This window comes from Lissotriton helveticus, chromosome 3_2 (assembly GCF_964261635.1).
Source record: "Lissotriton helveticus chromosome 3_2, aLisHel1.1, whole genome shotgun sequence".
NCBI lineage: Eukaryota > Metazoa > Chordata > Amphibia > Caudata > Salamandridae > Lissotriton > Lissotriton helveticus.
The window spans coordinates 118135609-118148055 of NC_136062.1; the positions used below are offsets into that span (position 1 = coordinate 118135609).

The 12447-nt window shown below is 40.9% G+C and overlaps 1 protein-coding gene across 4 annotated transcripts in view; it reads right to left on the reverse strand.

Moving 5' to 3' along the window:
* RFX7 (regulatory factor X7) overlaps positions 1-12447 on the reverse strand; it is a 511194-nt gene that overhangs the window by 192955 nt on the left and 305792 nt on the right. The window lies entirely within an intron of this gene.

The window sequence follows — 12447 nt, forward strand, 5'->3', positions numbered from 1 at the left end:
CATGGCAGGGACACAGCAGAAAGAATTCCTAACCAACAAACAAATATGCACAGTTCCCATCAAACAAGAGAAAGACGATTGGAGCATTTAGTGCATAATTATAAAGATAGGCATCACTTGAAGCATTTTAGTTTAAAAAATAGTATGAAAAGAATCACAAACTTAAAACAAACCATTTTCTCAATTAGACGGGGGAGATGATGCACTAGTATATCACTAATGCATCATCTTCCCCGCCTAATTCAGAAAATGGTATCCTCAACAGTATCACTTATTAACCAAAAAGGCAAATGGCAAGATTCCGCTTTTCCACATTGATCCCCATGTTCTCAGCGTGGCGTATCCCAACACACAAAAAAAAAAATCCATTTTGTGTGCAAACTAGAAACAAAAGTATTAATTCCTTCCCTGAACTGCTTATGTTCCCTAAATGTAAAGAAGTCTAATGAATTAATTGCCATCAGCCAACTAGAAGGATCTAACCACAAGGAAACGTTCTGATTGGCTGATGGCAAAATAACAGAATTCCTTAAACAGCCTTCCATTTCAAGATGCTTCTGCAAATCCTGGATGGTTGTTGTAGTGTAGTTCCTATTATCCCAATAGGCTCTGCGCATTGGAATAATACCTTCAATAGTAAAGGCCTAGACCAGACGTTAACTAGGTCTACTACTGTCGATATTAGACTTAAAGTTTTGGGTTTGCCAGCTAGCTCAGAGTTCACTAGAAACTTTCTCGAATGTTCAGGAAGGAATTAACTTCCCTGATTAGACAAGAAGGGATTTAGTTTCTGACAACCATAGAACATGACAACTTTGCTCTCCCCTAATCAAGAGTGTATCTCGAGAATCGTGTGAACAAAAGGCAATTTATTTTACTCAGTCAGTACGTGCATTCTTAGTCTCATCAGAATGTAGAGAAAAGGAAGAGACGGGCGTGTTCAATAAAAAGGTGTTATTTATTGATCAGTCTCTTTTCTTGTACAAGAGAAATGGATCGATATTATTGCAATACTTATGGTTAAGTAAAGTGCATACATTAGAAGCAGAAGTATAAAATAATACTGTAAAAACATTGATATGGTTTCTAAGCCATAAGATGTTTTAAAATGAATAAAATATATTACATACACATATACATTTGACTAAACGTACTCAACTGGTGTTTCTAAATACGCCTACCCCATGTACCTGACCTAAGCCTAATACGTGGGCGGGAATAGAAAGTTACAGTTTAAGTTAAGTTTGTTTTTGCCAAGTGAATAACTAAAGAATTCTCTGCGAGGGGTTATTCAGTTCTGTACCTGGAATCTAGGTTGAATGAGGGATGGTATCTCTCTCTCTGGTCTCGATATTCCAGGCTGCCTGCGAGGGCTACCCGGAAGCGCCGGTGCTGGATTTCTCGGCAGGAGAAAACAGCGCGTCTCGTTCTCAGCGCGTCAGGAAGGCGGGGCTGCGCCAGCGGGGTCTGCTCTGCTCTTCGCTTCGGCAAGTATGGCTGCTCCGTCTCGTCACCACCGCGTGTGTTTGCATAGGGCAATATCGGTAATATTTATACCTTTAAGGTGCCGAGATTGACGTAAGGATGGACATAGATACGTCAATAAGGATGTCATACGACTTGCTCGTTAGCACATTCTTTTGCTGAAGTTCTCGGTGAAATCAAAACAATGGCCGCAGGGTTTTGCCCAGGTTGTCATAGGTTTGATTTGTTATGAGAACTCCGTATGCCTTATCAGGGGCTGGAGGAATATCGCTTGTCTAATTAGATCGCAAGCGTTATGACCTAATCAGATAACACGTTCCTGTGCCGTAGTGTGACTGCGTCAGATAACGGTATCTGCATCATGGGGGTTTTCTGCCTCATGGGCTGACTGCTAGTTAACTTGTTGGTTTGTTTAACCAGAATAGGGTCAGGAATAGGGGGGTCGATTCAGAACCTATAGGAATACATCACACCCACTCCACGCTAACTATGGACATATTTACTAATCTATGCATAGTAAAACATACTATAGAGTATAGTGTATACCTTACCACCCCAAAATACATAAATGCATTTTTAAATTTTTCAAATATACGGAAGAATTGCAATCATATGTATTGTATGCACTCAAGCTGTAGAATAATGCCAAAGTAATTACGCATTTGTATACATTATTGCTATTTGGTATATGAGAATTTACACATGAAATGGCTCTTAATACAGAAAAAAAGTTCGAGACCATTCCATCACAGAATAAAATATTTATGAACATACCAGCGGGCAGCTAATGTCTATAAGCTATCTAAAATTTAGAAACCTTAGTTCTCTAAGAATAGTTCTTACTTTAAGCAGAAGATAGTGTCCCGAAAAATATGCAAAAATATTTTGGGGCTGCTGAAAAATTGCTGTCCGTGAACTGGAGGTAAAATTGTTCATGTGACTTTATTTTTAAAGTTGAAGGCCGAATTCAGGGAACGCCGTGTGCGAGCTTGCTCAAAAGTCTCTATTTCTGCTCTGGTGAAACATCATATCATTTAGGCTTTCGAAAAAGCTGTCAACAGCTTCCTGGGAAAGTTCCACTAACTCGGAAAAAGGTGTAACCATGCATTCGTGCGCATGATTGTCTCCATTGACATTCTGATTCGCATTGCTGACAGAAGGTCGTACCTGTTCGATGCTGCTTTCATCTTGAACTTCACTACCCCTCAATCGTAGTGGTGAAGCTTCCACGAATGCCGTCATCAGGATTGGTAGCCTTTGAGGGCAGCACAAAGCGTGAACCTTGATCGGGCTCAACAATGTTTCTGCATCCATTGGCGCATCCGATTGTAGCGTCAGACAGGTGTCTAACACGCATTCTTCTCCGCATAGCAGACACCTTAATACAGGTAAAACACATCTTTGCCACATTGGTCGAAATGATAGAAACCAAGTCATGTTCAGGTCTCTAAGCCGGGAGAGTCCCAGGATTTTTGATATCCGGTCCCGGTATCCAATGGCTAGGATTGTTTCTTCCCTTGTCGCAAGAGTTTTGTCTGTGACATGGGTTGCCATAACGAAAAATAAAGACTAAGAATAGGATTCCTGCAATTAGTCCCAAGATCAGGGGAAGTCCGCCAAAAATCGAATGGACGAAATCTGGAAAAATACCCAGTATGGCTTTGAATGGTGTTAATGCCATCAAAAATACTGTCTTAAATACCTTTGAGACCCCATTGGTATCAGAAATATTTAAGATTTCATTCAGGATTTCTGCGAAATGTATGGGGGAATTAGTTGATAACAATGAATGTATCTCTGCAGTCGTCCTTGCGACTTGTAGATCATACGTTTCTTTTGATGACGTGAGCCTTGTAGGCGTCTGAAGAAGCACTGTTTTCATTCTGCTTAAAGTATCTATTCGAATAGAAGTAATTTTCAAATTGGGCCATGCCCTTGCCTCCCTGTCTGGAAAGGAGCTGGGGAACAATGAGCGTCCACAGCACTTGACCTACGCAGTCGTAGTTACGAGATAAGGAGTCCCGGGCATAAGAGTACAACATCTGCGATCTACAATAAGAATGTAACTCCCATTATAGAGTCTTTGAAAGAATGGTTCTATCTCTGTTGCAGGTGCGCCTTGCTGGTGACATGAAAGGTTGTATGAATTCCCTTCACAGGCTCCATGCAAACTAATTCCGTTACACAGTAGCGTGCCGCTTAGTGACATCGCACAATTATTGCCACTAAGAAACACTTTCTGTCCTTTATTACTGACACATGCATGTGAATAGGGCAGGTTCCATGTTGTTTTAATGTACCCCTTTCCCAATTTCTCGTACATGCCAGCCTGTATATATTTTTGGCAGTATTGAAACCTGAAGGTTGAGATTGGAATATTTATTATCCCATGTATTATCCATTCACTGACAGGTCGTTCTGACATTGTCACTGGTAATCTTTCGAGTTTTTCAATGCTCAAGATTGTATAATCAGCACCCTTTTGTGCCATACTGACTTGTCTATCAGTAAGGTTAAAAATTTGGAATAGTGACGTTGTGTTGATTAAACGCCAAGACACATAGCCTGAACGTAGATTTTGTAACGTCCAGCCAAGCTGTACAATAGAACGCAATTGAGACTGACGGTGTTGTAGCAACAGTAAGTCTTGCGATAATATGTCGATTGCTGAAGACACAATGCTGTTCAAAGAAAAAATTCTGGAGGACAGAGTCATTAACCCATTGTCCACTACAGAAAGTGATTTTTCCAAATTAATACGGTCAATTTCCCGTATTCTCTCTGCTGTTTCAATTTGAGTAACCTTCCAGGCCTCATTGTATGCTGCATATACAGAGGCTGCTATGAAACGTTTTTGACGCTGTTTGCGCGGTCCCATAATGAAATCACGCAAGTCAGCACCATCAGTAAGTAAAGTTAGGTGTTGCTTAATTTCTGCCAGTGTGGAAGTTTGTAGCCATTGAAGGCATAATTTGCCCACACTGTAGGTGGTTATTATCCCTGGGTGATGTCTTTGAGGATATCTAGGGTCTGGCCTAGTCATTTTGAACCCCTGTGTTTTGTTCAGGAATCTGTCTTGACAGTTATTAGTATCTGTGGGCCAGATCAACCACTGTTTCCAATCTGGATGTGTTCTGTTTTGGTTTAATACATAATTTACGTCTATCTCCTCATCTGTAGAGGTATTGCTGTACATTGTTGGCTTTGGAATAGACGGTTTATTTAAGTCTTTAATTTTGGCTAGGCCAAGACAGGTAGTTTGTTGAACAGTGTCATTTAAAAATATCATTTGTTCTGGGATCATGCAGGCTCTAAACAAAGATTCTATACCCTGTACTTGCCATTCTTTTGTGCCCCAAACACTTTTCAATTCAACATTTTTGTCCCAATAATCAAAACCAAAGGTATTCATTTTTTCAAAGAATGAGTCTGAATATATCAATTTTGTGTTTGTTATCATGGTCTTAGTTCCTGTCTTGTTTGACAATTTGAAATAAAATGCTTCAGCATTACTTGTGTTAAAACCTGAAAAGTATGAATATTTGTCATAGAAGGTTCTTGAGCTTCCTTTTGGAGGGGTTGCACAATGTTCCCATTGATTATAATTTAAAACATTTCTAGGTTGTGCAGATCTATGTAAAAAATGGTTACCATAGTGGTTATAACAGTACATACTATCATAATTTGTAGAACCCTGCAAATAATCATGTTTGGTAAATTTAGCAGACATTACTAAGTCAGACATCATATTATTAATGATTTCGAAGTCCCAATCATCAGCAAATGAGCTTGGTTTTGCAAAGTCACTCAATGAGATCTTAATTTGGTGTGGATATTTCAGGATTTCGACCGGACCATAAATTTCATAGTCTGTGTTGTCCTATGCTACCCCACCAGGTATCGGATTGGCTGTGAAGTTGACTGAAGAAAGTTCTCTTTTCTCGACGTGTGAAGATGTGTGTGGTTTGAGGATCAAGTTGATTTTCTGACTTGCTGTGTCCATTTTAGCATATTTTCCCTCAATGAAGCGTCCCAAAGTAAGTACCATGATGAGCCAAAGTATGAGGATAAATGCACCAAAACCCACCCAAAATTCGATCCATGGAGAAATCAGATATGTTTCTTTTAGTTGTTTCAAAAGTTCTTTTGCTTTATCTTTAAAGGTTTTTGATGATGGCTGTGTCTTTGATTCACTGAAGCCTTCAGAGGAATCATCGAAGTTTATGAAGTAGCCGGATGCAGTTCTGTCAATTGTTCCAATTGCTTCAGGATTACTGTTTCTTGCATTTTCGCTTGGTACTTCATTATAGATTGGTGTGTCTCTGCTAAATGTTTTTATTTGGGTTTTCAGAGGTCTGAGTTCTATTGCATTGTTGCATAGTCCTTGTTGTTCTTCTGTAGGCGTTTCGAATGTGATGAGGCTCTTCGTTAGGACCTCTGTACTGGTAGCAAACCTTGGTGTTCGGCTACTTATTGGGAGTCCACTTGGCCTACTGTTTGTTATCGGCCACATGATTGTGGTTTTACCAGGTCGATGGATACAACTCGGTTCTCCTTTTTACCAGCAAGTGGCGGTAGTACAACTGATCTTGTCCCGTTGATAGACAAGACAGGAACTGCTTTTCTGTAAGAAGGCCCAAATTCCTTCTTTACCGCGATCTTTTCCCTGACTAGATCCCCGACTTTTGGAATCCAGACAGGTCTTGCTGGGACAGGTGGTGGTTCTTCAGTGGTTGTTGGCTGTTGTTTCAACTTTATGTTGCTCAGGTCTTTTCTTGTTTTGTTTAAGTCCTGCAAAATAGCCAAACGGTCTTTGATTTCAAAGCTTTTTTCTTTCACCACTGAAGTCTGACTATCAATGTCAGAGATCAACATCCTAGTTCCAAATAATAATTCGTACGCACTGAATCCCTTCAGAGAATTTCTTGGCAAGTTATTTAGACTACGTTGGACACTTATTAGATGTTTGACCCACCCAGCTCCCGAACCTAATATCCTTTCCGTTATAGATTGCTTTATGCCTTGGTTTTTTCTTTACACCATCCCGTATCCCTCAGGAAGGAAGTGAGAAGATTCCCGCTGTGCTATGCTCATTTGGCCATGTTTCCCCTCAGGCTGGAGGGCTAGAGTGAAAGCAATGGTCAAACGTAGCATGCTCTTAGCGTATATGCCATTTAGACTCGCAAATCTTTGTATAACAGTCCAGACGTCAGCCGAGTGCTGGTGATCTACATTATAAGTGGAAACTAGCCTGTATATGTTAATCGCAAGCCTTCCTTTTTACTCTTGATTTTTTCTGGAGTAAAACGACGAGGTATTAAACTTTTTCTCTCCCCACTGCGATCTCTGTTGCAGTTTGGGCAGTTTTTTACAAACATGGTGTGACGCAGGCTCATGCCTGGCCACCAGTACCGTGATTGTAATTCTTCCAGAGAATCTTTTAGTTTGAGGTGTCTGAGACCCTCGCCCATATGTGCGTCTGCGATTAACAAGTTTCTCCTGTCCATGTTTGGAATCACTCTATCCCCCACTCCAGGGATTCGAGCAAAAGGGACGGAGTTTGCATCGATTATGTATGTATAATTGAGTGGATAGTTGATCAGTAGCGCTGAGCAGTCGCCTTTTGATGACGTTTTCACCGCCAGCACTGTTTCACCGTCAATGTATTTTAATGTACGCTTTTTTCGAACTACGGGAGCCGATTTAGTGGCTGCCGTTGTGGCTGTCTCAGCCAATGAATTCCCTGCAACGTGAACGCCATCACGCTGATGACTCAGTGAGTGTGTCACGTGAGTCTTTGGTAGCTCTTTTTGTAAAAGAGCTATTTGTTCCCAGAGCAGTTTCTGCTTTATTGGTGCATCTGTGTCATCTTTGTAACCGTTTTGAATCCATGTCTGCAAATCCTTGTTATATGATTTGACGCAGTAATATGAATCTGACACTATAAGTGTCGGGAATTCGCGATCCGCATTATCTAGCGCCATTTTCAATGCTAGTATTTCAGTTTGTTGTTCTGAATTAGTTTCTACTGAGTGTGTTTTTGTTAATAGAGGTTTTAGTTTACCTCCGCGCCACACTTCTTTTGTAATCCCACATGTGGGGTTGTATGCCTGTTCTCCCCAAACGGGGGGTTGAGCATGTCCGTCTGTATAAATAACACAGGCGTAATGTCGTAAAGGCAGAATGTCGATTGGCAGAGGATATGTTTCTTCATATTCTAGATTTTTTAATTCTTCTAGTTCTGGATCAAAGTAGTAGTATACTTTGTCCGTTGTAATTGAATTCACCCATTGTATCCATTCCGGATTCAGTGTTGTTGTTGGTAAATTACACGGTGTTGTTAGTGCCTCAAAGGCTGATTCTGCTGTTCTGACTGTGACATTTCTACCGTCAGCTTGATCTTTTTCTCTAGCTATTGCGGTTTGAACAGCATGAACAATTTTTTCTTTAATGCTGAACTTCTTTTCAGCTTCTGTGTACAAGTGTGATTTGAATGCAATTGGTACCTTTTCTCCCTCATTAGAGGTCAGGTATGTGAATCCGCATCTCCCTGGGATGACTCGAATCACAAGATTGCGTGTGTTATCACGTGTTTCTAACTTTGTTTTAATTAGCATGTCGGTTTGTAAGGATCTCAAAATCTCTGTGTGTTTTTGAGTCCAATTGGATCTTTTAAAATCTGGTTTTATCAGATCATAAAGGGGTTTGACCCTTTCTGCGTAATTTGCAATGTATGTTCTTCCGAAATTTAGGAAGCCTAGAATCGACTGTAGGTTTTTTAGTGTTTTAGGTGCTTGGATTACGGCACATTTCTCTAGGAAATTGTCAGCCAGGCTTTTGCCTTCACTTGATAATTCATATCCTAAGAACAGGACTGTCAGATGGGCAATTCTGGATTTTTTAAAGTTGAATTTGTAACCCTCTGCTGCGAACCCAAGTATTATGGTGTTCACTCTCTTCAAGTGAGTCTCCAAGTCATCATCTGTTAAGTAAATGTCGTCGACATAAGATAATGCTTCATCATCATATATTTGTAGTAATTCTGTTACTCTCGCTGAGAATACTCCCGGGCTGTTCTTGTACCCCTGGGCTAACCGACAGAATTGTTTTTGAGTGCCATTTATTGAGAACGCAGACAAATATCTGCTCTCTGGTGCTATGTTTTGACAAAAGAATCCATTAGAGATGTCTAAGGTTGTTTTGTATTTTTTGCGCACTATGTTATTCATTAGTGCAGCACTATGCGAATTTTGCACTGCAAAAGTTTTGCAACATGTGTTAAGGTGTCGGTAATCCAAAACTAGACGATATGAACTGTCTGGTTTGGAGACCGGAAACAAAGGGTTGTTCATTTGTGAGGTGCAAGTTTCAATCACCCCCTGGTATTCTAGCTGATCTAGTATTTCTTTTACCTGTTTTTTAGCTTCTTGCTTAATTGGGTACTGCCTTTGTGCAGTAGGTTGTGATTTTAACTGGATTTTGTGAGGAGGAGAGTCCTCATCCCATCCCACGTGATTTTTATATAAAGCAGGAGCTAGAGCCACTGCCCACTTTCTAGCAAGTGTGTATTTTTTATGAATTGGGATATGATTTGAGAAGGCAGGCATAATTATTTCTTCGCCATGAGGGCAATCCCTGACAAACTCTGGTGGACAGTCTTTTTCAGCTAGAAGGATATCATAGCCCTTGGAGAGATTATCCCAAAATAGTCCCCTTATTTTTCTAGTCTTATCCCCCTCTATACGCAATGTTATTTCGTATATTTTGTGAGGTTTGCTAACTCTGGTGTCCGCAGTTTCCACTTGAAGATATTCATTCGTGTCCACTGTCTCCAGATGATTCATAAGGACTTTGCGAGCTATGCTCACTTCTGCTGCGCTGTCTAGCATTGTCTGAGCCCATTCCCCGTTTTTCAGTTGTGTCCTCAGAATTCTCGGCATTGTTAACTATTTTAATGCTGGCTACCTTCTTCTTTGGAAATTGTAATTTCTTTTTTAGCTGAGCAGGTTCCTTGTCTTTGGACTTGGCGTGCTCTTCTCTTTGTTCTGATCGTCCTCTTCTTTCCGATTTCTGCGAGGAAGTCTGAAAAGATTGAGAGGGACGTGTATCAATGTCTTGATATCTATCAGGCTTTTCTATATTATCCCTGTTTCTAAGGTTATATCTTTTCCCATAGGGGTCACTCTGGGGTGACCTGTGTCTTTGGTTCGGAGATTTCTCTCTTCGCCTAGGAGACCTTCCTCTGGACTGGAATTTCTTTTCTTTGGGATTGGATTGTTTGTTTCCATCCCAGCTCTTTTTCTGTGATGTTGAATTATTATTAAAAAATATTTTTTCAGGACTTTCAATCAGTTGTGGTTTTACTGGTATTCCACCTAAACTATCTCTACCTAGTTCCTCATAGGATTTTTCTATGATTCTGGCAATTTCAGCTGGTTGGTCTGCTATATCTGTTTCCTTTAACCTCTGGCGGATCGCCACGTTTGCTGCTTCTCCCTTTATGTTGGCTAATAATATAGCCGAGACCTGCTTGAAATCTTTTAGTAATTTCATACCAAGAGTTAAAGCGGGTTCTGGACCGTATTCATCTTGAATTTGTTTTAGCACATCTGGTATTACCGAAATGGATGGAACACCGTGCGTTTTTGTGTAGATGGAAGCAAAGACTGTACCCCAAGTGTCACAGTCCTCAACGTGTGGTGCGATTCCCATTGGAAGACAGATAGTCAGAATCCTGTGCTTTTCTAGCGGGGTGGTGTCTGGAAACACCGCCTCTATTTGGGTGATTTTCTGCGCTAGCCAGAATGGTATTTGTTCCCGTTTAGCCGGTACTTTACCTAGGCAGGACTGGATGTTCTGTGGTGTAATTTTATTTGTGTTCCCCTGGTGAGGGGTCAGCTGTGGAAGTTTAATCGCTGGCTGAATTGTTGAAGTCCGCATCACATACTGGACTAATTGTCTATGTATTTTTATTAATTGTTTTAGCTGTGTTAACAGGTTAGCTGCAGACATCCCGTCGATGCCTGGATGTGGTGTGTATCCGGCTAGGACCGGCCACGTTGCTCCTGGTCTACCTAAAGGACCGAGCCTGGTGATGTGATTGTTATGTTTTAGGGCGCCATCAAATAAGAGCAAATGCTCTTGAAATTTGAGTGGTACTTCCACCTCCTCGAAAGGAGTGTACGTTTCAGGAGGTTCCTCTATTTTGTAATAGTGGAAGTACTTTGTTACAGGATTTGCTGCTGGAAAGTTTATCCATGAATAGTATACCTCTGTCTGCCGATATTCGTGTGCCTCAATTACGAATATGACTGTACCACCTCTAGGTGTCAGTCCATTTTCTATAAGTTTTAACGTTATAGATTTCCTTTTAATGACCGGGATGAGTATTATATCCGGGTCTGCGTCTTGCATGGTAGCATCAGCTGCTGCGAGTTCAGTTGCTAATTTAACTGCCTCTCTTTCATCATCACTGTCTACCATTTTACTGACAGGATGGTTATTTCTTTTGTTTGCAGATCAGGTTTCTTATGGAAACAAAGATTAGATGCACAATATTTTGGAACAGTGTATCCTAAACGTTGACTATACCAAGAACCATACATAGGAGTTCCCTCCTGCGAGGTCTGGCGGATATAACCTTTTACCCACTCCAGACGTCTTTGGAGTATTATGGGAGAAAGGGGTCTGAGTGAGAAAGCACGACTGAGTTACTTTAAATGTCTTACGTTAGTTTTATCGCCCTTTCCAAACGCGTTGGGCGCCATGTAGTGTAGTTCCTATTATCCCAATAGGCTCTGCGCATTGGAATAATACCTTCAATAGTAAAGGCCTAGACCAGACGTTAACTAGGTCTACTACTGTCGATATTAGACTTAAAGTTTTGGGTTTGCCAGCTAGCTCAGAGTTCACTAGAAACTTTGTCGAATGTTCAGGAAGGAATTAACTTCCCTGATTAGACAAGAAGGGATTTAGTTTCTGACAACCATAGAACATGACAACTTTGCTCTCCCCTAATAAAGAGTGTATCTCGAGAGTCGTGTGAACAAAAGGCAATTTATTTTACTCAGTCAGTACGTGCATTCTTAGTCTCATCAGAATGTAGAGAAAAGGAAGAGACGGGCGTGTTCAATAAAAAGGTGTTATTTATTGATCAGTCTCTTTTCTCGTACAAGAGAAATGGATCGATATTATTGCAATACTTATGGTTAAGTAAAGTGCATACATTAGAAGCAGAAGTATAAAATAATACTGTAAAAACATTGATATGGTTTCTAAGCCATAAGATGTTTTAAAATGAATAAAATATATTACATACACATATACATTTGACTAAACGTACTCAACTGGTGTTTCTAAATACGCCTACCCCGTGTACCTGACCTAAGTCTAATGCGTGGGCGGGAATAGAAAGTTACAGTTTAAGTTAAGTTTGTTTTTGCCAAGTGAATAACTAAAGAATTCTCTGCGAGGGGTTATTCAGTTCTGTACCTGGAATCTAGGTTGAATGAGGGATGGTATCTCTCTCTCTGGTCTCGATATTCCAGGCTGCCTGCGAGGGCTACCCGGAAGCGCCGGTGCTGAATTTCTCGGCAGGAGAAAGCAGCGCGTCTCGTTCTCAGCGCGTCAGGAAGGTGGGGCTGCGCCAGCGGGGTCTGCTCTGCTCTTCGCTTCGGCAAGTATGGCTGCTCCGTCTCGTCACCACCGCGCGTGTTTGCATAGGGCAATATCGGTAATATTTATACCTTTAAGGTGCCGAGATTGACGTAAGGATGGACATAGATACGTCAATAAGGATGTCATACGACTTGCTCGTTAGCACATTCTTTTGCTGAAGTTCTCGGTGAAATCAAAACAATGGCCGCAGGGTTTTGCCCAGGTTGTCATAGGTTTGATTTGTTATGAGAACTCCGTATGCCTTATCAGGGGCTGGAGGAATATCGCTTGTCTAATTAGATCGCA